Source organism: Ostrinia nubilalis, chromosome 11 (genome assembly GCF_963855985.1).
Source record: "Ostrinia nubilalis chromosome 11, ilOstNubi1.1, whole genome shotgun sequence".
Lineage (NCBI taxonomy): Eukaryota > Metazoa > Arthropoda > Insecta > Lepidoptera > Crambidae > Ostrinia > Ostrinia nubilalis.
This window is the reverse complement of record NC_087098.1, coordinates 13,970,298-13,994,648: the sequence shown is the minus strand read 5'-3', so window position 1 is coordinate 13,994,648 and position 24,351 is coordinate 13,970,298. Positions and strand designations below refer to the sequence as shown.

Genomic DNA, 24,351 nt, shown 5'->3' with positions numbered 1-24,351 from the left:
ACTAAGTAATTTCAATATTTTTTTAAGCTTTGACTTACCAATACCGTATTTAGCTCTACGGGGCAACTTAAACTGAAAACAAAATGGATTTAATTTCCCACCTCTTTAAAGCAATGTTGAATTAAGGTCATGAGTACTACAATAGTAAAAGTAAGAGAGTAACAACAGGTTAATGTTAGCAACGCGCAGTGACGCCTAGTTGGCTGGATAGTTTGCTCAATTTCAATTTTTTTTTGTTGAGCTAACTTTAACTGATACTGCTGGTATAATAATAATGTAATATGCCTTAAAACTTTCTAAATTCCTATTTTACTTCATGTTATAAACCTTAGCAAATCAGTGTAATTGCAAAGTTTTGTAGCAAAATTTTTACATTATTACAGATACACCAATTCAACCTGGTAAAATTATTACAATGTCAGTTACACCAAAATTGTGAAGGAAATCTGAAAATTTCACACCTGAAAATGTCCGTGTAATTGTATTTTTTTTAAAGCTAGAATTTTTTTACGTATACCATTCGAAAGAGCAGAAAAAACTAAGAAAAACTGTATATTTAACTCAAAAACCGTATTTTGTCAGTTACCCCAAGTGAACCTGCAACTGACGATATATTCGTATGAAAATGAATAGCAGAGCGAAGATTACTTCCTTTTCTATAATTCCGATAGTTAGTTAGTTAGTTTTGCAGGGCAATCGAATACCGCACTTAGCCTCATGATAGGGCCATTGTGCGCGATTTGTGGTTTATCTTCCTACTCCAACCACCCCAGATCCCCCCAGAAGGCGAGCAGCCCGTCCAGGCTGCTGCAGGCTTCCTGTAGCGACGACGGTGATCGAAGAAATTGAGCCCGTTGTTCTTCCACGCTACTGCACTCCATGAGCACATGCTGCGGTGTTTCCTCTGCCTCCATGCACCCCCTGCACAGTGGGCTGTCTGTGACACCTATGTTGTATAGGTGCTTGTTTAGCATACAGTGTCCTGTTATGACACTTAAAACCTTGCGGATGCTGTCCCTGTTTAGTCTGATGAGGCTGCGGGAGAACTTTTTCGATACGTCCGGAACCGCATCTTTTGTTTGCCTGCATCCTTCGCTATTTTTCCATTCTGTGTGGTGTTTTTCTTCTGTTTTGGAACGCAGCCAGTTCCTGATCTGTGCTTGTGGTATCGGCAGTATTGGTTCCGGGCCAAATACTGTTGTGTCCGAACCTCTTTTTGCCAGTTCATCCGCTGCGTCGTTGCCTAAAGAGTTACTGTGCCCTTTGATCCATTGTAGGGTAACTCCATTTACAGCTGCAATGTCTTGGAGCGCTTCATGGCATTCCAATATAAGGGCCGTTGTTATTGTGTTGCTTTGTAGCGCTTGCAGTACGGATGCACTATCCGAGATAATTCTTATATTTAGACCTCGGATGTCTCTGGCTGTTACCGCCTGTGCTGCTTTGGTGATTCCAATGCATTCTGCTTGGAAAATTGTATTGTGTTTATCTAAAGTTGTTGATATTCTTATATTAAGATCATTCGAGAAGACACCAGCTCCTGTACCCGTTTGAGTTTTGGAGCCGTCCGTGTATATCCTAACTTCATTGATTCCAGAGTAATCTCGCGTCTCCGCTGTAAGTTGGATATCATATCTTCGGTCGAAAATGTGTTCACAGGGTATCCTATCGATTGGTGCCTCAGTGAGAGGTATTTCTTTTATGGTTTTCTGCAGGATCGCAGAGTGTCCTGTCTCCTTGTTTTGCTTCCATAGGCCGTTTCCTTTAAGTCTTAAAGCGGCTGCTTGCGCTTCCTCCTGAATGATGAGATCTAAGGGTCTAAGATTCAGAAGGTACTCAAGTGATGCCGATGGTGTGGTTCTCATGCAACCGGTGGCCGCTATGCTTGCTAGACGTTGCAGGCTTTGGAGTTTTGATCTTACTGTGGATAGTTTTGTTCTGGGCCACCAGACAACTGATCCGTAAGTGACAGAGGGCCTGATAACTGATGTGTAGAGCCAAAGTGTTATCTTTGGGTTAAGACCCCATCTGCTACCAATGAGTCTTTTACACTGATAAAATGCTATACAGGCTTTCTTTGTCTTGTTTTCAATGTGACTCGCCCAGTTCAATTTGTGGTCAAAGGTGATGCCCAGATACTTCACTTGTGTTGAGAGGGAGAGTTTTGTTTTAAAGAGTTCTGGTAGCTGGAGCTCTGGTAGTTTCCTTTTGTTAGTGAAAAGGATTAGTTCAGTTTTGTTTGGGTTTACTGACAACTGGTGGTCGCTGCACCAGTTTTCAACAATGTTCAGGGCTGAACGCATTATTTCACATAGCACGTTTTCAGCCCCTCCGTTTAACAGTATGGTGATGTCATCTGCATATCCAATGGCCGTGTACCCTCTGTCATTTAGTTTCCTTAACAGACTGTCCACTACCATGTTCCATAGTAGTGGCGATAGGACGCCTCCTTGAGGGCATCCTCTGACAACCTCTGCTCTGGTAGTCGTGTTCGCCACCACCTGAACCGCCCTTTTACTAACTAGTTCAGTGACCCAGCTTCTTACGGCTGGTTCTACGTTGAATTGTTCCAGGGCGTGGTTTATGCTGTTGTGCATAGTTTTATCAAACGCTCCTTCTATGTCTATGAAGACAGCAAGAGTTGACGCTTTGTTTGTGATGGCCGACTCTATTTTATGTACTACCATGTGTAGAGCCGACTCTGTTGATCTGCCTTTCCTGTAGGCGTGTTGTTGGGGGTGTAGTGGTTTGCTTTTCAGCACGCCATCCCTGAGATGTCGGTCTACCAATCTTTCTAGTCCTTTTAGTAGGAACGATGTTAGACTAATTGGTCTGAAGGATTTTGCCTGTGTGTAGTCTTCTTTTCCCGGTTTCGGTAAGAAGATTACTTTTGCTTCCCTCCATGGCTTGGGTATGTATTTGAAAGCTATGCATGCCCGGTATATCTGTACTAGGTACTTGAGTATTTGGGCTGTTTGCCATTGTAATAGCGCTGGGAAGATTGCGTCCAGTCCTGCGGATTTAAAGGGTTGAAAGCTATTTAGCGCCCATTTTACTTTATCCGCTGTTGCTATACTATTGGCGATTTTCCACTCTTCGTTTGTCGGTGTGCTTTGTTGTTCATCCTGCCACCTTGCGATCGATGTGATCTTACAACCCGGAAAGTGTGTTTTTAGCAGCATTGTGCTTGTTTCATCTTCCGTGTTCGTGTAGGTGCCATCTTCCTTCTTTAGGAAGCCCAGTAGATTGAGATCACCTTTTGATAGGATTTTCTTAATCCTAGCAGCCTGGCTTGTTGAGTTTATGCTACTACAGAAATTGCGCCAGTGTTCTCTACTACGGAATCTGATCCGCTTCTTGTAGTGCTTCTGTGCTTCTTTGTATTTGTTCCAGTCTTCATTGGTTCTGGTGTTTTTCGCTCGGTTGAAAAGTGTCCTAAGTTTTTTCCGAAGGCGTTCAAGTTCCGGCCCCCACCAGGAACCTTTGTTCGCAACTTTGGGAGTAACTTCTGGGCATGACTCTACGTAGCTTTTCGTTAGAGCAGTTGTGAGGTGTTGTATGTTTAGCTCTATATTGTTAGTGCTAAGTGTTACATCTGTCATTTGTGTATCGTTAAGTGTTTTGGTTAGTATTTTGGTATACCTTGTTATATCGGTTTTACGGGGGTTACGATATGGAACAGGGTCAGTTAGTTTCATTTTTATTTGGTAACATATGCGTCGGTGGTCCGCAAAGGATGGCTCGTTTGACACATGCCAGCCTTCAATCAGTTCCGCCGCCTCATGTGTTGCCAGCGTCAGATCTATTATAGTTTGGTACCTTGAACTTACGAAGGTGGGTTCAGCTCCTTTGTTCATAATATTCAGGTTCGATTGGAATAAATATTCAGTTAGTAACTCACCCCTTTTGTTTGTATCCGTACTTCCCCACAGCGGGTGGTGTGCGTTGCAGTCTGCGGAGATGATCAAGCCCCAGGCCTGCTCTCTACAGTGTTGTACCAGTGCGGTGAGTTCTTGTGAGGGAACTGCATCCTCACTTGGCATATACACTGAGGCTAGCACTAGGGTTTGTTGTTCTGTCACGGTTTTCACTGCGGTGACATCTCTGGAACAGAACTGATTTAACATGGTACAGCTTAACGTATTCGGCATGTAAATACACGTTCTTGGTTTATCAATGGAGGTGTTTACTAGTAACTTACCTCCTGTGTTGTTTAGGCCGCAGATTTTGTTGTTTCTGATCCAGGGCTCTTGGATCAGGGCGACGGTCCTATTGTTATTTACCTCCAGCACCCTGCGTAGTGACGCCGCCGCTATTTGTTTGTGCTGGAGGTTTGTTTGTATGACGTCGATGGTGGACTTAGGGACTGTTGAGGAGGCCATCTTCGTCTTCGCTGGTCCCTCCTTCCGTCTTTAGTGGCGAGGCTTTTTCCAACTCGCTCTGACCCTGATGGGGAGCTGAGGTGGAAGGCTCAGGGGTCGACGTCTCCTTCGTCGCTGCTGTGGTTGTGGTGGTGGCCTCCGATTCTTCCTCCTTGCTACTGAAGAATCTGATGTAGCCACCACCAGACAGGTGTGATACCCGACGGTCTCTATCGAGGATGGTCTGTTTTTGGTCCTCAGGGATCCCCAGGACCAGGTACACTACTTTGTACCTAGACGACAGACCTTCCTCCGCTTCTTCTGCTCCCTCTGTCACCGAGGCGCTGATGCACTGCCAGGTGTCCACCTTGTACCAGGGGTTTTGGTTACTGATAACCTTTTGCAGCGTCACCGGGTCGGTAATGTGGCTGTGTAGGAGAAGTCCCGCTCTCAGTTTCCTCCTTACTTCTGACAGCTTTACAACTGTCAGGGTTGTGTCCGGGATAGGTGAGGGAATGGATTTCACCTGGTTCTCCAGCCATTCGCGGGACCTATAATTCCGATAATGTACCATGAAAAAAATACAAAATAATTTACCTAGCATTATCAATGCATTTTATTTGCCAAACTGTTCCAATACGCAGTATTCTACGAAATGTTGGTTTCTGCGGACAAATGGTTAGTCCGTTTCACATAATAACAGCTTTGCGGTCTGATTAACAGAATGCGTTACCAACCTGACTTCAGTCGGCGCCATAGAGATGTTACTTGTGCAGTTAAATATCGATTTAAAACCGTGCCGTTAAAATATCGAATTGAGGCTGCTGCTAAGTGATGCGTGGCGATGCTTGGTTATGTGCCTGGCAGAGTTATCGACGTATCTTTTAAATAAGAATTTTTTATGAAGCATAATGGAAATGAAGAAATAAGAAAATGGGAGCAAAAGCAGAAAAGTAGCTGTCCGCGAGCTTCTACGAATATTTTTTTATTAATACACTGCTCCGATTGTATCGTAATGGTAGCCTCAAACCTTTTTCGACAAATAGGCTATCCAACATCAAAATATTTTTTTAAATTTGTCTAGTAGTTTCTGAGATTGGCGCGTTTAACCAACCAAACAAAAATACTCTTCAGCTTTATAACATTAAGTACTATGTAAACTATGTTCTGATGATTGATATTCGTAGCTTTATACTCGTATTACATTACATTCACAGGCATCAATCAGATGTAGAACAAATATCGATATCTCCAACATCTCTATTAAAGTAAAATAGTGATATCTAAACCACTATTTACACGACTCGACACTCATTAGCTGATCCAATGGTGCGTACTCATTATTTAACCTTACATAAGTAGGGACAAGTTAGTTTATTATTCAGTCAAAAAATAGAGTTGCGTTTGGCCTCGGCTTTCGCAGATTATAAAACATCACGCGAGTGATGAATGGGAAACGAAACGTGAAGTTGCGTGAAACGGAACGTTCAGAAAAAGTTTTATATTTTCAGTTCGATAAAGTTAATGTTTTCTTCTCGCTAACTAAAATAGAAAACTGAATATTTGGGTTTGATGAATAAAGCAGAGCAGTCCTAGAGTGATTTGCCATGCCCAAACAATTAATAACCGCAGTAAATAACTAAATAAAATAAGTAAATCATGATTTTCTCCTGGTGGTCGATTCTAAAAACTTAGGTATAGACCTCATCGCTGTCATTTCTGTATGACTAATGTTATAGTTCTAACGCCTCCGTCAGTGGCTGAGGTTCATACCACAGCCACTGGCCGCTCCAATGAGTGGCACGGGATTTTGACATAACTTATGACGTGACAGAGCACACACATCTGTGGGTTCTGAAGTCTCGCTGACACTTGACGTAACAAAAAACCCTCTCGTGCCGCTCCCATACCTCTGGCACTGAGTTGTCCGCTAGATCTATAGTTATTCTTTATGTCACCCATGCTCGTAGAGTGTAGCCCACTCATTGCGCATGCGCCCGGATGCTGTGCCCTGCCATTGTTGTGTCTGATGGTAATCACTGACTTTATTATTATGTCAATTTGGTTGCCTAGGAGTTACGCATGTAGGGCTACCACTATGCTGACAAACGGGACTATTCTCACCTCTCGTTCCCACCGCTGCAACTTCTGTGTAGCGATCTACAGCTTGACCGCCAATAAAAACCCAACCAATGAATTCAAGTTTGTCCCGGGGGAAAGTTAACTGTCATTGGACCCTCAACGATATTAATCAGAAGAATATAGAAGGAGTTCGAAGTTAAGGTTCGACGTCCCTCCATTGCAACGCTAATAATAGATGACAAACAGAGGTTTAGTAACCTTTAAGAAAGGATATGCACCACGGACAATATCTAATGAGCTATCATATACTGACAGAGAAATATCAGCAGATTCATACAATAGAGGACAATTGATAACTTTTTTCCCAATGTCACCCGTGATAACGGATGGACCTCACCGGATCACCTCATCACGAAAAAAGTGTGGCCAAAAAATTTATAGGTACTTCACGTATCTTTTTAACTCATTTAATCAATCTTTTACAGCATCATACAATTTCATGAGTCGTTATAAATTCGAGTGGCGCTTAGAATGTTATCACCCCGGTCTAGGTTTGCTTTTGTAGGTCAATATTGTTGACACTAGAATTATGCGCGGATATAGCGTAGGTATGAATCTCTTACGTCTTGGGTGTTTATCAATTTGCAATTAAAACTTAGGAAAACCCGTCGTAGCTTTAAGAGTCATTTTCTTTTCAAGTAATGTTTGCGTTAGACAACCTGATAACTTTCATTTATTTATTTATAATGGTTCTGCTATGACATAATAATTAATTTGTCACGCGTGACCGTGAAAGAGTATAAAAGTTAATTCAATTTAATCTTTTAGACATAATCTTTAGACAATTTCACACATCGCCAGCTAGCCCCAAAGTAAGCAACTTAATGCTTGTGTTATGGGTGCTAGCTTAACGGATATACTACTTATATACTTTTTTTTTTTTAAATACATACATATTATACATAGTAACACCCAGACCCGTCACAGAAATTAAAATTCATTATTTCAATTTCTGCCCGGCCGGGAATCGAACCCGGGACCTCTTGGCATAGTAGCACGTTCTGAACCACTACACCAAACGGCCGACAAATTGTAACTGTTGTAATATTAACGCACGATCTTTGTGTTACAAGTCAGTCGTTTTCTAGCATGAAATTAGACGCTTTCAAAAGTACAGGTCACATGGCAATTTATTATTTTATCTTTTTTTATAATATTAGTTTTTATTTATTCACAATAATAATATTTTTTTAAAAACTAAAGCAAACTTAACTCTAAACAAAAAAAAATATAAACTTACTTACTACTCAAATATAAAAGAGTGTCCGCGAGGCAAAGAGGCGAGGATGCTGTTATAACTATTTGATTTGGTTCATTTATCAACACAGATATAGGAAATGTACGATTATGTGCGCGGGCGAAGCCTCTGGCAGATGTAATATCACAAAATATTTATGTTGCCGACTATAATAATACGCTGTTATTATTAAGTAATAAGACTAATTATTATTTAAGGTATCTGTGTCAAAAACCACGTTGTGGCAACTCCGCCCACTATGCTTTGGTAATCCGGTCATAACAATGTTTTATGTCTCTACTAGTTTTAAACTTTGTCTTTAGGGCAAGTAATTAGTTACGTAATATTGAAATACAGGTTATTTCGTTACAGCGTATGTACTGTGTAGGCTGGAGAGAAAATACTTGTGTAAATTGTATGTATTCTACACTTAAAGCGTATTTACGTTAAGTACTACCGGGATGTTAGGGCAATTTTGCTTGTTTTGAATTACCTGTACTTAAAGTACAAAAGGTAGGTCCAAATCCATTTCCTGTATTACCCATAATCACTTCATAGTTTGCAGTGATGTGAACCATGATGAAATTCTGCTAAATAAAAGTTAAAAAATAATAATTGTGTAATACAAGAGCCATATATTTGGTACATTCTTTGCAGTGCAATAAAAATGAAGGATTGGTTCTTGAGAATCTTTTGTAAAATACATTCGGTTGTTAAATAGAACTTTTTTTAAGGGACGCTCTCTGGTAGTTTTAGGAGCTTTTACAGCTTCATCGGGTAAACTGGGCGTGTACAGAGGGCTAAGTGTGAGTTTACATTAAACGTCCTCACTAGTGAGCGCGTTAATAAAAGTATATGAAAATTTTATTTCTTGAATGTTTCCGCTAAGGGCGCTGTACAATCCGTCATACATTTTAATGTCATTATTTTACGCGCTCACTAGTGGCGACGTTTGATGTAAACTCACGCTAAGCCCTCAGAAGGTACTCTAGCCGTTTGGCGATCGGGCTGTACTTGATTAGAACATAATTTCAAAGGACTTTTTATAAGAATGTAGGCCATTACAACATATCGATAAAGCAAAAGATATCAAAGCTACCAAAGCGGCAAAAACAAAGTGTAGAATTATTTACGAGTATTGACAGGGCTGTAAAGGAGTGCCTGCTAGCTGTCGGCGTTTTGCCTAGGAAATGAGCCGTGACTCACAACTGGGTCGAAATAAGTGGCCGGTGCGTGAGTACGGTACCTCTAGCACGAAAATATTTCGGCTTCGAATCGTTTGCGTTTCAATGTTGCCATATAAATAAATAAATAAATAAATAAATAAAATGTTCTCAATAAACATTGACGGTGAGACAAAACTCGATGCCAATAACGCGACAATCTCAATTGTCAAAATCTATACTTTCGTGCTATCATTTCTCATGAGTTCTAAGTTCACTTGACGTCCGCGTCACGTTTTATATCCGATCTCGATACGAAAATAAATGTCACAACTATTCGTGTTATTGTTTTTTAGCTCTCCTTACAACCGTAGGAGCGCTGTTGAGTTTTCATACTAAATCTTTAGGATAGGACAGGATCGGTGCTCTTCGTGGACTAGGCCAAGAGCTATTTGTGAATTTGCTATTTGGGCGGGTGCTCTAAGTGAACTACGTCAAATATTTCGATCATTCGATGGCGATTCTAAATCTCAAACGATTCGAAGACGAAAGTTTTTCGTGCAAGAGGCACGGGGCGTCTGCGGCGCGTGAGCACTTCGACGGGTTATACCTAGGGTTGCCAACTTTTTTTTCACAATATAAAGTACCTAGATACTTATGTCAGAGGGCGGAGAAGGAAAACAGACACTATTAAAAAAACAGTTAAGCTCTACATCGCGCACCTAAATACAGTGTGAGTCACGTTAAAGTGTACATATGAAAATAGATGAAACTAGACCTATTTTTATCGACAAAAAAGAGGTCAAAAATTTTTTGAGATTTTTTTAAAATTTTTTATAGAATTTTTTTTCTTCCAATTACTTATTGTAAAGAAAACGTAATAACTTTTAAACTAAGCGGTATATCCTGATAAAATAAAAACAGTAATAATGCTTAATAACAGGCGATCCTAAAAAAATACATAAAATACACAAAAAATGCCAACAAATAATAAAAAATTATACTTTTTGAAAAAAATCTGCTTTAAAATTCGTGTTTTTTTGGTTATTTGATAAATTTCTCCAAAAAATGCCCCTATAACCGGTGGTTTTTATTACTTTGTATTATTTTCTATCGTATTACCTTCGTAAAACCAATAATCGCATATCTCTATCCCTATCACAACGTTTGCAATGATCGTTTGAACTAAGCCTCTCCGGGCGCGTCATTCAACGCTTCGTTAACAACGAAACTGAAAATGGCTCTAGATTTGTAATTTTGATAAAGACAAGTTAGATTTCAAATAAAAACAAAAGATTTCGAAGTAAAATAAGCATTTTAGTTAAAATTAAAATTGTCTCTACCTGTAGCGGAAAATAATGTTGTGGCAGGCCTTTGTTCAAACGATCATAGCAAATGTTGTGATAGGGATAGAGGCATGCGATTTTTGGTTTTACAAAGATAATACGATAGAGAATAATACAAAGTAATAAAAACCACCGGTTATAGGGGCATTTTTTGGAGAAATTTATCAAATAACCAAAAAAACACGAATTTTAAAGCAGATTTTTTTCAAAAAGTATCATTTTTTATTATTTGTTGGCATTTTTTGTGTATTTTATGTATTTTTTTAGGATCGCCTGTTATTAAGCATTATTACTGTTTTTATTTTATTAGGATATACCGCTTAGTTTAAAAGTTATTACGTTTTCTTTACAATAAGTAATTGGAAGAAAAAAAGTTCTATAAAAAATTTAAAAAAAATCTCAAAAATTTTTTGACCTCTTTTTTGTCGATAAAAATAGGTCTAGTCACACTGTATAGTGTTGGGCATTTACTTTTAAAAATATCTATGGACACTAGTGATGCTTGCTGAAAACAGTATTTTGTATGCTTTATTTTTGTACAACAGTAAAAAGTATTAGGTGGAAACCAGTATAATACTGTTTTTGACTTTTTAATAGTATAGTTAGCAACCCTAGTTATGATATACCCGCCCCGCGTTTTCACCTATGTCCAAGTCACTTTCTTTCTAATATCATAAGGCATTGATTTGTAGGGCGCAGCACTTATGGTTTGCTTCTTTCCAGTAACTGGTTCAGTACGAACATTTTTAAGCTAGAAATCTCAGTGCAAAAACAATTCGTTTCTCTGTTTGTGATGGATGTCGTAATAGGCGACTAAGGGAGATACAGGGTGACTGGGGTTCTACCTTTTTTCGCAGAACTTTTTAAATCATAATTTTACTATGCATAACAACGGATGGCATAATCTTCTTTACGCAGAAATTCGATAGGCATACACTCATTTGGTTTTTTGTAAGGCAGAATCATCTTTAGGCATAACTTTAATATCCCGAATAATTAAAAAGCAGAACCATCACATCGCAGAAAGTTCTTAGTCAGAATCGTCTTTTGGCATACTATTAAAGGTAAAATGTTTATTCCCCTATCGCATTATTAAGGGTTGTAGGGATGAGGTGGGGGGAGAGAGGGGTGGTAAGGGTACTCCCCCTGTGAATGGGGGGAGATCAGAAACTTAGATTCTGAAAAAACTGAAAATGTAATTTTGTGGTTAAGTTGCGTTTTTTGGGTAGTTTTTATTGGAAATCAACTATTTAAGTACGCGATTCTAGACTTAGTCTAGTAAGGTCGCAAGTCTAACCTAACCTAACCTATAGTTTTGTTGTCCAACAAGTTTTTTAAAATGACCTTCGTTGGTACATTTGAAGACTAGATCATGCCGATCTTACACTGACAAAAGGACGTCTTAGGCTGGACTCTATTCACTAAAAAAACACGAAAACCCAAAAGTTGGGTAGGCACTCTAAATGTAAGCCGTATTCCACCATTGGAATACCATTAAATAATGATGCCAAATGATCATGGTGCTAAAGAAACATTATGCTAATCGAAATTATGACAAATAAAATTCTGCTATCTTAAAAGTATGCCATTGAAAATTTGGGTATATAAACATTCTACCAAACGATGATTATATTTAACAATGTTTATGCCTTATAAATATTCGGTTAAAGAAGATTATGCCAAGTCAGTTATGCCAAATGAGTTTCTGCGTAACGAGATTCTGCCAGATAGAGGGGAGCCGGCGACTGGGATATTCGACCTATTCCTTGACAGAGATACTAGAGATCATTAGCAGCAAAATTCCTTAGTTCCAGTTTTGACCCCTGGTTCACTGGACTAATGACCTCTAGTATTACCCCCTTCAAGGAATATGTCAGAATAGGTCGAGTGTTCCTGTCACCCTGTATACGAACTTCAGGTCTATCCAACCCGTCTGGCCAGCAGAGTGGGGAATGTAGACCTAACCCTCCATTTACATCTAGTAAATGAGTAAAGGGCTTTTACCTACTGACAGTGGAGATGACATTACTTGCTTGATGATGATTATGTTTGTCATCACAAACTGACACACTTCATCAGTGACGATTAATTTATTGACATCCAATTTTAAGTTGAAATGACACCTCAAATACAACTCAGTGGTAGATTTATCTAATGGATTGATGCCTAATTTTGAATTAGCTTCCTAATGATTTTCATCTATTTATTTACTTACGATTGTCGATTAACTTTACCTTACCAGGCCAGGCTTATACATTTTTGTTTGCAAACTAGCTCGTATTACATAGCATATAAGATACCACAGTGTTGAGCCTATGAATTTATGCAGTACATTACTTCCTCTCTATACGATAATGTCGGGGCGTTGGTTGATAGACGAGGATATTACTAAAGCCTCGTTAAGTGTATTACTTTGCAGGGTTAATGGCTAAAAAGCTGTATTTGGAGGTGATTTATTACTAGGCAGTTTCGAGAAAATAAGAACGAACCTTTAAAGGTAATTATTATTATTAATAATAATAATTTTATTTTGCGTCTACGATCGGGCTAGTTTGAAAAAATACTTAGCTTGCTGAAAAGGCTGTAAACGTTCTTATTCATCAGGCTTGTTCATCTTAAGATTTTACAGTAGACCGTAATACAGCTGATATACAGCGTTTTGGCGACTGCCCTAAATATTTGAAAACCTAACCGCAGGGGTTAAGTACTCAGCTACTATGTTTGAAACAGTTTATGTGTATGAGCATCACTTTGGGAGTCTACTACCCAGAACTAGCAAGTGATCTCTCTCCAAAGCCATTCAATATAGTCTTCTGACGACTTGGCCCATTTTTAGCTTTGTCCACGGGCCATGTCACCGAATTTTTAATATTTTTTTCTTCCGGCAACTGGGCCCACCGCCAATGTGCAGGATCTATCAGGCACCGGCACCTCTCTCTAGACCATAGGCACCGCAGTCAGTCCGTGTGGTCATCACTTATCTTTAAACGTGAGATACGAATCTCCCATTTCCAGACTAGCTCCTCGCGAGCGAAAGTTGTCGTGATTATCAACATTGATAAGGCGGAGAAGGCGCGTCGGGGCGGCTATCGGAAAAGGCTGACGCCCGTATTCACAAACATTACTATGAGGTCTTAGGCCGTATACAGAAAGAAAGCTGGAAACTTATAAGCGCTTACCGGCGCTTGACAGCGCTGGTAACCCGCGCAGGAAAATAACGCGCACCGATAAGCACTGAACAGCGCCGACAAGTTTCAACACGCGCTGGTCAGCGCTGGACGCTGCCATATAAAATGCCATTCAACTTGCTTCCTTTGTGAACGAACGGACCAGCGCTGACAAGCGCCGGTAAGCGCTTATAAGTTTCCAGCTTTCTTTCTGTACGGCTTTACAGTGCGCGTGGACACACAGGGTGACATACGAACCAATCACAGAGCTCTATTCAACACTGTGCGTTCGATTTGCTGCTTCACTTAAGCAAGCATCGTTTGTGAATACGGGCGTAAGTTGGACAACGATCTAAGTAAACGATCTTATCCACTTGCAATAGGAACGATTTTACAACAAATGTAGAGTCCGATATGACGACTGTACAAGATAGCTTTTTGTTATGATTTCTAAATGAAACTTTTTCTGTAAAAGGTTACGATTCTATTTTGGTTGACGTCAACCTGTTAAGGGCAAAGGCCCGCCCGAGCAAACATGTCATACTTTTTTTATGCAATTTTTAAGTGAGATTTATTTGAAAATACATAGTTTCGAGTTCCAACAAGTTCTAAAATTATGGAATCCACAAATGCAACTAAGTAGAGCAGTCCAGTCTCTAATGACTAGAAGTTTATCGATTCTACATTCATTTAAGTACGTTGGAAGCAAAAACTATTTTCATTCCGACTGAGAATCAAACCCAGTGCCCCTAACCCTTGCATCATCCTGCAATACGTTGCAAACACTCGGAAAATGTTAGAAATTGGCCCAACCGCAATCGTGGCGCGGAAATAAGTGGTTTTCGTTAGAACATCCTCACACGAATTTCAGTTATGCAGCACCGAAAAAAAGAAAAATCTAATTAACTAGCTTATTGCGAAAGCCACGTGAGTATGTGGCTCAATTAACTCACTCAGACGCACTGAAGCCGGCAATTAACATAACTGTGTAAACGAACTGTCAAGTAACCGCACGCCATCCTGTTTTTTGGTTCAGTTTTTCGCTAACTGCGATCGCATAATCAGGATAGAGCTGTAGAACTGTGGATAGTATAAGAATTAGTCAAAAAAATCCTTATTTGTTTCGACTGCACCACCTTTACTTTACCCGTAAATAATAACATGCATAAAAAACTACGACTGTCATTATCATTCAAGCCTTATTTATTACTTAATATGTTTGCTTTTTGTTTCAGGTAAGGATTTTCGCAAACATGAGTTGTGTCAGCGTAGAGCAAATTACCTAAGGTAAATATGAATTTGGATACATCCTCCCTTATGCTACTGGTAAATTACAGAATTTTCCTGCAGGCTATAATTATGATTATAAATTAATACGAGTCGCGGGATATTTGTGTCCTAGTATGAATGACATCAAGCCTAACACTATACCTCGTATGTAATACCTTTTTAGTAATTGTAGTAGTTACTTTTTTGCGACAATGTTTAGCTGGAAGTCCTGTAATTGTTGTGAGCCAAGGCGCAGACCACCGATTTTTAGTTGGCCGATAGTTGGGCCCGATTTTAATTTGTATTAAGAATCGGCCGATATCAAATCAGTGTAGAGTGCGCACTTTCATACATGCCCATACTGATTAACAGCCCCACTCAACTATCGGCCAACTTAAAGTCGGTGGTCTGCGGCTAGGTACATTTATCATTTACGTAGTCGCAAAGGTTCTTGTGTATCAAGAGTATAAAAGAAGTAAAGGAAATGAATCCATTGATAATTATGTTGAGAAATTCACCTGTTATCTACGACGGATACGAGTACAGAGAAGTTTCCCTTAAATCCCATTGTTTTTAAATCTTAACTTCAGTGCGTCGGTTTGACATATTGACAAAATAATTGACACCTCTAGTCGGTTGTGTCATTACAATTGTGTATATGTACGAGTACATTCACTTACTTTTTACTAATCCCTGCCTGACTAGTTGATTAGTTCCTTATTTATGATGTTTCTTTGCAAAAAATATTACGTTCCTGTTGTTAAATAACCCATTTAAAGTAACGTAACCTTTTATTACCTATATACTCATTTTTTTCCTAATTACCTCGAAATGCGAAGGAATTAAATAATTCCTTAATAATTACTAGTTTGAGTTGAAGTCTATCTTGGGTATAAAAGAATGAACTCGTTTTTAGCAAAGCCTCAAAACACAGCTTATGTGTGACCGTTGTAGTAATAACCATAATAATTACTTTATTAAATTAACAAAATTAATTATATTAGACAGAAACAGTGTCAAGGACGGCTTAAATATTACACTATAGTCACGCTACACCAATCTCACAACAAAAAGTCATAAATACCATAATACTGGACGGTCGGAATTTAAGTCTTTCAGCGACTTGGCCCACTTTTAGCTTGGTCCACGGGCCAAGTCGCCGGATTGTATTTTTAATTTTTGTTTCTTCTAGCAACTGGGCCAATCTAAGGGGCCAAGTTTGTTTATTTTTCAGATAAGATAAGATTACATTTATTTCCAAGTCGCTGGAAGAGTCGAATAATGACTAAATATTTTTGATTTGATTTGATAAATTAAATTGGTATGATGCGGTCTTCATAAATGTTTTTTCCCCCGCATTCAGTACTGAGCCTGGATTCATAAATATTACAGAACAAAAGCTATACTAATTGGCTTTTACACCCGCGATTTTCATCATAATCATCATCATTTCAGATGTCCACTGCTGAACATAGGCCTCCCCCAATGATTTCCACATCGCCCAGTTGCATGACTGCATCTTTGTCCACATGAATTTCAGTTGTTTTACTGTCAAGTTTCATCAAAATTCATTCTGTAGTTTTTGTGTGAAAGAGTAACAAAACAAACATACATCCATTCTCACAAACTTTCACATTATTACTTAGTAATGAAGTAAGACTTATTGAGGAGTTTGATTGGTTGGATTTCAATAATCACAGGATAGAATCTATGACTGAAATTAAATCGAGTTTTGATCGTTATGAAACATAGACTTTACGTTAAAATGGCGTTTTTGTATTAAGAACTCAAACTTGAAATTTTTTCGAAACCAGTTCAGATTAAAAGCATAATAATATTGCATTAAGGATTTTAACTTGTCATTTGGTTTTCTTTGGTTTTTTAACTTTCAACCAGCCCCGAAATTTTGTATGCATGTGTATTCTCTTATGCCGGCCTTGCCCGTAACTTCTCCTGTGTTGTTGCGTACTAATGTTTCATTTTTAAGGCTTGGCTTTAATGGCTATGACTAAGCAAGGTGTATGTTATTATATTATACTGCTATAGCCGAAAGGTAAATAAGGGAAACTCTAGAGAATAATATTATGGGGTTCGTTACAATCATACTGACTTTGCCCGCTTAAAGACAGTAAATGCATGGACATTTTATACCCTGTGAAGGTAGAATTTTAGATAGTGTGTCTTTGTCTCAAAAACCATTTTAAAAATTTGCTAAAACTTCATGGGCTTTAATAAAAAAAAGTTAAACGTGCGTTGAACACTGATTTAAAATGTCATTTCCATATTAATTTTAACATGTGCTGAGCGCGCGTTTACCTTTTTTGTTAATAAGGCCCCACATGATTCACGGACAATTCCTAAAAGGTGTAACAGTTGGAACAATATCTTCCGTTAGTTTAGTTCAATTATTAGTTTAGTTTAAATTTAATTTAACTAAACAATTCACTAACAACAGACCGCCGCTCTTGACCTGTATCGGTGTGACGCGTTCCACGTAACGTCTGCGCCCCAGTTTGTCATTGTATCACCCAGTGGCGGATTAAGAGTATCCGAGGCCTTAAGCACAGAGCCTGTGTAGGCCCTCTATTGCTTAAATGGAAATGGAAGGAATGGAATGGAAGGTATAAAGTATAAAATGAAAGTTCATCAAAATAGAAAGTGTAGTAGGTAAAATGTAAAACTTAAAACATTATTTTCCTTGCCTTAATCAGAGCAAACGAAGTATGTCTGCCTCAATACACATTAATGCTAAATAATTAAGCTTGTCTGGACGGATTTTTGTTCTTTGCGGGTTTTTTCACCTTTTTAGTTGTGAGAAGGATCGTTCAGCAAAGCAGTTAGTAATCATTAAGCTGTGAAAGATTCTAAACGCAACCACAATGATATTAGTCTTACACTAGCACACTTCTTATGTTTCTCTTCTTTTTTCACATCGCATGTTTATTTTAATATATGTATATGTTACGGTTAATGTGATAAATTGAAAATTATTAATAATAACCGGTTATTATGAATAATTACCGACAGTCGCGGTAAAAGTGATAAATTAATCACATTTAACAGTGATTATTCAATAATTCAACCTTAGTTCTAACAAATGGCAATGCCAGATTTTGTATGGAAAGTGGCGTCTTCTTTTTTTTCGCGCGGCCATCGATCAAACTTTTTTTTTTGATTACAAAATAGTGTAATAAACCAAACTTACTACGGCATGTAAACCTCTAAACTCAGTCTGAACTGAGTTACGAGCATTAGAAGTTTGATGATTTTCATACTAGATTTGCTTTTTGTGCGCAAGTTTTGTAAGAAATTGCAACAAAATATTGCGCTATTTTTTTATTGCGCTGATTCTGCTCCATACTGATGTCTGGAGCCTTTAATGGATGGTATTGTTTGTTTACACATACAATCTCACTAGTTTGTTGCAATTTCTTACAAAACTTTGCGCGCAAAAAACAAATCTAGTATGAAAATCATCAAACTTCTAATGCTCGTAACTCAGTTCAGACTGAGTTTAGAGGTATACATGTCATAGTAAGTTTGATTTATAACACTATTTTGTAATCAAAAAACAAAATTTGGTCGATGGCCGCGCGAAAAAAAAAAGACGCCAATTTCCGGCATTGTCTTTTCATAAAAGAGAACAACATCTTGTGTACGTGCTCGTGTACAGCCAAACTTTTGAACGTTTTGATATCATATATTAATATAATTTGGCTAATGAGTTTGGAATGTTTCTTGCATAATATTACTTTTCCATGATGCCTATAACATAATGTTTTGATTTAAAGAGAAAAATAGGTTAAGGTGCTGCGGGGGTGGCCCTTGGGCCACCCCTAAGCCGCCTATTTAGTTTTATACACACATAAATGACCTCATATTAATCACATTTACCAAATCATGCGGTAATTATTCATAACAACCGGCGATTATTCATAATTTTCACATTTATCACTTTGACCGTAACATATACATTTATAAATATATATGTTACGGCTAAAGATATGTGTGAACATAAACTTAAGATTAGCCGGCTAAACTTAAGTTTATCTGCGAGAAGCAGCTAAAGTTCGATAATATGTTAGTTTGCGTCGTGATATTCCATCTTTAGCCGGCTAATGTGCACATTAGCCAAAACGAAAAGGCTAAAAATGTATTCGATGGGCGCGCCAGGCCGGCGGAGGGCTTGAGAAGGCGGTAGGGATACAACGAATAGCTCCATATTATTTAACAATTGTGACTAGATATTATTGTTTTAAGTAATTAACACTGAACATGTTTTATTTTGTTTTATTTTGTAATTTTAAATACCTACTTACAGAAGATTCTGTAATGACCAAATGGTTCCTTATTATTTTATTTTAATGATAAGGTATGTACCTAGATATTGTTTTAAGTAATTAATATTTTGTTATTGTAATAATTGTAATTTTGAATACCTACATAGGTACATAAAAGTATGTGTAATGAAAATGATTATTTTTTAATAAAGTTTTCGTGTCAAAATAGTCCTTCTACATTTTTAGCCAAGGGCCTGCGGTTACACTTAAGTTTAGCCGGCTAAAGATAGAAGAAACTAACATTAACACCTCGTCAAAGATAAACTTAAGTTTAGCCGGCTAATCTTAAGTTTATGTTCACACCTATCTTTAGCCGTAACATATACACATACAGGGTGTCCCGTAATGCAACGTCAAGCCGGAACTGGGTGTTGAGGCAAGTTATGCTGGTTATCAAAAAAATATAAAAAAAAATCTATGTGTCATTTTGTCAAAATAATAGGCATTTAAAAAAAACAAAAATATCTACTCCCGGTGACGGTCTTTTTACTCGTGTTGCCACAAATCTTCACTTTTTCTAAATTTTTTTTTGTTATGTAACCCTGAATAATGCTTCTGTTTGGAATTTATTGTACCCTTAAGACTCCGCCTTTATCCGAAACTATCCGTAACTTTTGAATCAGTTTCGGTTACGGTTATGGATATTTTTTTTATTTCGGATATCCGATAGTATCGGTTACGGATATCCATAACATTCCTGCTTGGTAAGATGGCCCTCTCCGTTCCGCTCATACTTTTTAAAATGGCTTCTCCACCTCACTTAAGCCAGAACTTTGAACTTGAATTTTTGGCACATTAGAATAATATTTTTTAACCAAGGTAGATAAAGTTAAAAACTGGATTATTTCCAAAAAAACAAAAATTGTCGACAATTACAGCAAGAATTTACCAAGTGTTATACCATTTTGGAATCCTTACTAAATGCGCCAAATTATGACTTCACTTGCCATACTCGCGTAGTACAATTTTTTTTCAGTACAGTCAGTTTAAACTAGGCAAAATTTTTATTTTGAAAATTTTTTTGGGAATAATGTATTTTTTTCATCCAAGCTGGAGCAGCTGGTTTCGTAATTTTGATAACAATTTAGAGAAGCATTATTCAGGGTTACTTAACAAAAAAAAATTTTGGAAAAAGTGAAGATTTGTGGCAACACGAGTAAAAAGACCGTCACCGGGAGTAGATTTTCTTGTTTTTTTTTAAATGCCTATTATTTTGACAAAATGCCACATAGATTGTTTTTTATATTTTTCTGATAAAAAGCATAACTTGCCTCAACACCCAGTTCCGGCTTGACGTTGCATTACGGGACACCCTGTATAGGTACACAATTATTATTATTTTAATACGGGTATTATTTTATTTCGCAAATAAAATAAATATATTTGCCCACGGGCTGGAAGACGTAGCGTGGGCAGGCCTCCTACTAGGTGGACCGACGATCTGGTAAAGGTCGCGGGAAGAGCCTGGATGCGGGCAGCGCAGGACCGTTCATTGTGGAAAACCTTGGGGGAGGCCTTTGTCCAGCAGTGGACGTCATTTGGCTGAAAAGAAGATTATTTTACTATGTAGCATCTTTAACCGCTTGAGTCCCAGACGGCATTAATTAATGTCATAACAATTGATTATCTATTGTGTCTAGATTCGCGGCCTTGAAGGATTAATTTACTATAATTATGTTTATTCAACAAATGTTTGCACATTATTATTATTGTTATATATTTATACTAGCTTTTGCCCGCGTGAAATTTAGTATGTCACAGATCGTCATAAATTATAGCCTATATGTTAATCTGGGTTATAAACAGTAATACTGTAAAGTTTCAAAAAAAGCCGTTCAGTAGTTTTTGCGTGAAAGAGTAACAAACATCCAGACATCCAGACATCCAAACATCCAGACATCATGACATCCAAACTTTCGCATTTATAATATTTATAATATAATATATAATATATAATATTAGTAGGATTTAAACGGCCTTGTTGATATGCAGTTTAGGTTAGTGTCCGTGACTTCCACTCGGCATGGGGCCCACTGAAAACCAGCGTCGTGGCCTTCCCCACCGTGGGCCACGACATATGCTGAGTGGAATCCGATTGCGATGGGCATCGCTGTTGCGACAGGATAGCACTGCTCACTGCTCAGTTCACTTTTTATTTCCTTGTAATATTTATGTGCCATTTCTGTCTTTTTCTCTGTCATATATAAGTGATGTTCATCGTAATAAATTTTTCTTTCTTTCTTTCTTTAAACGCCACTTGTATATTTGGGAAAACGCACTTTACTTTATCTACACTATAATATTATAAAGAGGAAAACTTTGTTTGTTTGGTTGTAATGAATCGGCTCAAAAACTACTGGACCGTTTTTAAAAATTCTTTCACCATTTGAAAGCTACATTACTTACAAGTAACATAGGCTAAATCTCGATAAAATGTAGGTATGAAATGAAACGCCTCCAATCTCCATCCTCTGCTGGCGCGCCAGCAGAGGATGGAGGCCCCTGGAGAACAGGGGCCCCAAGCACGTGCTTGTAGTGCTTATACGTTAATCCGCCACTGGTATCACCTTACAAAACCCACATGTATCTAATTTACATCTGTTCAACAGCAAAACAAGTAGTCATTTTGTTTCTGAACCGTCCAAAGTATTGTGCAAATAAAAAGGCAGATTGATTAACACTTTCTAAAACATCTTTATGACAAGAGCATAAAGAATTGTTTGTTTAGGTTTTACCAATGTGAGTCCTCAATGATCAATAATGTCAAAATTAGCATACGCAAATCATTAGCCACCGAACCGTCTGACTCATCTTAGGATACTGAATGTCCTTGATAGATCATTACACCGCGTAAAAACATAAGATCTATATCTCATCAAATTCTATTCAGGCGTCCAGAACGAGGAATAATAGGTCTCTGTATAAGGCACGGTGCTTATATGGACTCCGAGCATTTGTTTGGTGTGTAATAAATATCGCAAGTCGGTTTGTGTGCCGGCAGCCGAGTTTGTGCGCGTGGGAGAACGCGGTGGACCTTTCGGCAATTCTAAACTGAGCACGTGTGAAAATCGTTAAAGAATTAATCAATTAATGGGTGATAAATTACGTAAAGATCTACGGGGAGAAGGGGATGAGAGTGAATAATTTAATCTACCCAAATAACTGTGGAATTTTGTAGCAAATCATCCAAGGTATCTTAAAGCTCCAATAATCAAAATTTAAACATTATGTAATAAATGTAAGTATATAAAGTAAATGTATGTTTACGTTTTCGATAGACATAGCGGTCATACATAGCGTAACACTAAAAAACAGAACAGCGGTCCCTAGAATGTTATAATCATTTGTGATAATTATTATTGAAAGTATGAAATTATCTTTGATGGCGCTTCACCATACAGACTAATAATAATGATTTAGTGCCACGCTACATAGGTACTCATCATAATGGCAACAGGCAGCTATTGTCAAGCCAATTTTGTTCAACAATAAGTTGTTGTGTAAACTCTTTGCTAACTTGCTAGATCTGATTAAATATTTTATGATCACATTATGTTCCTAGATTTGAGAGATAACATTAAACGATGCTGTGGTAAACTGCCATCATCATGTTCCGTTACGTTGCACTAAGGCCATTGAAAAGATCGCCCATCGAAATAAGCCTACAAGGGTGATAATGCGCGGAGTCACGCATTAGGTAAACTCCTAAATTGGAGGCTGAAGCTATGTGATTTTAGATGGAGTTAAGCCAAATTAGCTGTACGCCGATGTCGATACGATCGAGAGTCGGACTCCGTGGGTGAGGGCCACGAGCTCTCGATGCCTGAGACTGATAGGAGGGACTCTGCAGGGATCAACTTTCGGCCACGTTTTGTTGCCTTTTACGTTTGATGTCAGATTTGACCCAATGACACGTATAGTAGATTAACTAAGCCCATTCCGTATCTGCTTTCAAGAATTAACAAAAATTACCAATTAAATTTCAATTACTGAGATGTTAAGCAAATGGACCTTGCTCTAGATTTTCCATGGCAACAAACGTAAATTTATTTAGTCACTTTATATTGAAACTGCCATGTTCGCGATTGAATAATGAATAAACTACGATGTTCTCTGGTGTTTAAACATTCAATATTATTACTTTTCTTAGAATACAGATGTGAATCAAAAGTCGTGATGGTAAAGTAGGAAAGTTTCCGAATTGTGCGACAACATGCCACAAATGAGACGCGAAGTCACGAACGCCGCGAAACGTATAATTGATTGCACTGGACGTGGCCGCCTTATTATCATTTCTCTTCTTAATCACAAATGCTAATAGAAATACAAATAGTAATTGTTATAAAGTCTATAAATCACAATTATAGATTCTATAGGCTACTTTAATGATTCTAATTGGGATTATTCAGTTCCAGCATCAACGTGTGTATCGACTACAATGGCTTGTGGCATCTTGAATAGCCTTCGAGCTAGTTGACGTCTCCCATCATTAATGCAGCCTCGTTTCTCATACTGAATACAGCCCTATTCAGTTCCCTGCCTGCTCCGGCGCTCACGACTAGCGACTAACAATGGTGGATGGCATCCGACCTCAGATCCGAGCCTTGACCGACTGCTAGAAAAACCACGTGCAATGAAAAGGCTGCGTACTTTTTGCTTTTACTTCATTGCTAACTAATTGCTCAAAGTTGATTTGTAGAGAGCACTAGGAAGTGAAGGTTCCCATGATTTGGCTTACTTTGATGAGAAAACTCTGTTTCTTCTTCAACAGGTTCCATATCGAGCCTCATTATTATGATATTCTCATATCGAATCAACAATTTCTCAGTTTAAAGACGTGAAAGTAAAAGGTTTATGGCCACAACAAAGTGGTCTGACCGAGTAATCACCCTTCGCCATAGTTTTTTTCGTTATTGCTGCGGAATTATTTATTACTTTATGAGGGTACATTAAAAAGGTAAGATTGAGTATTAATGTGCGATGTCGTAAATACTTTTACTGATTTCCACGTCATTAGAAACTTCACTGGAGATTGCTTGCGACTTTGTTCACGCTTAGGCTTCAGTTTTCTATTATACAGGTGTATTTCCACATTAAGAGAGTTTACTGTCAGTAGAGTTTTGTATAGTCTTTTATTATTGTTTTAGTTTGAACAACATTTTGAAACGATTTGACTTTTCAGCACAAATAATTTTAGAAGCTAGGTACATGACAAAGAAGATTCTTTAATTCTTCATATAAAAATGAATAAGAATTACACGAATAGTAGTATTAATTGTATGTATCGTGTGTAAAATTACTCTTCATACAGGCAGATGGTCCGTTC

The 24,351-nt window shown here is 38.0% G+C and overlaps 1 protein-coding gene across 6 annotated transcripts in view; it reads left to right on the top strand.

Annotated features, from left to right (window-relative positions):
- The window catches only part of LOC135076336 (cingulin), a 183,671-nt gene that overhangs the window by 59,076 nt on the left and 100,244 nt on the right, over positions 1 to 24,351 (top strand). Inside the window, exon 2 of one of the 6 annotated variants that reach the window (XM_063970825.1) lies at positions 14,652 to 14,703. The exons of the other annotated variants lie outside the window; for them this stretch is intronic. The gene's annotated coding sequence lies outside the window, so the exon portion shown is untranslated. The remainder of the gene's footprint in view (positions 1 to 14,651; positions 14,704 to 24,351) is intronic. 6 annotated transcript variants of the gene reach the window in all.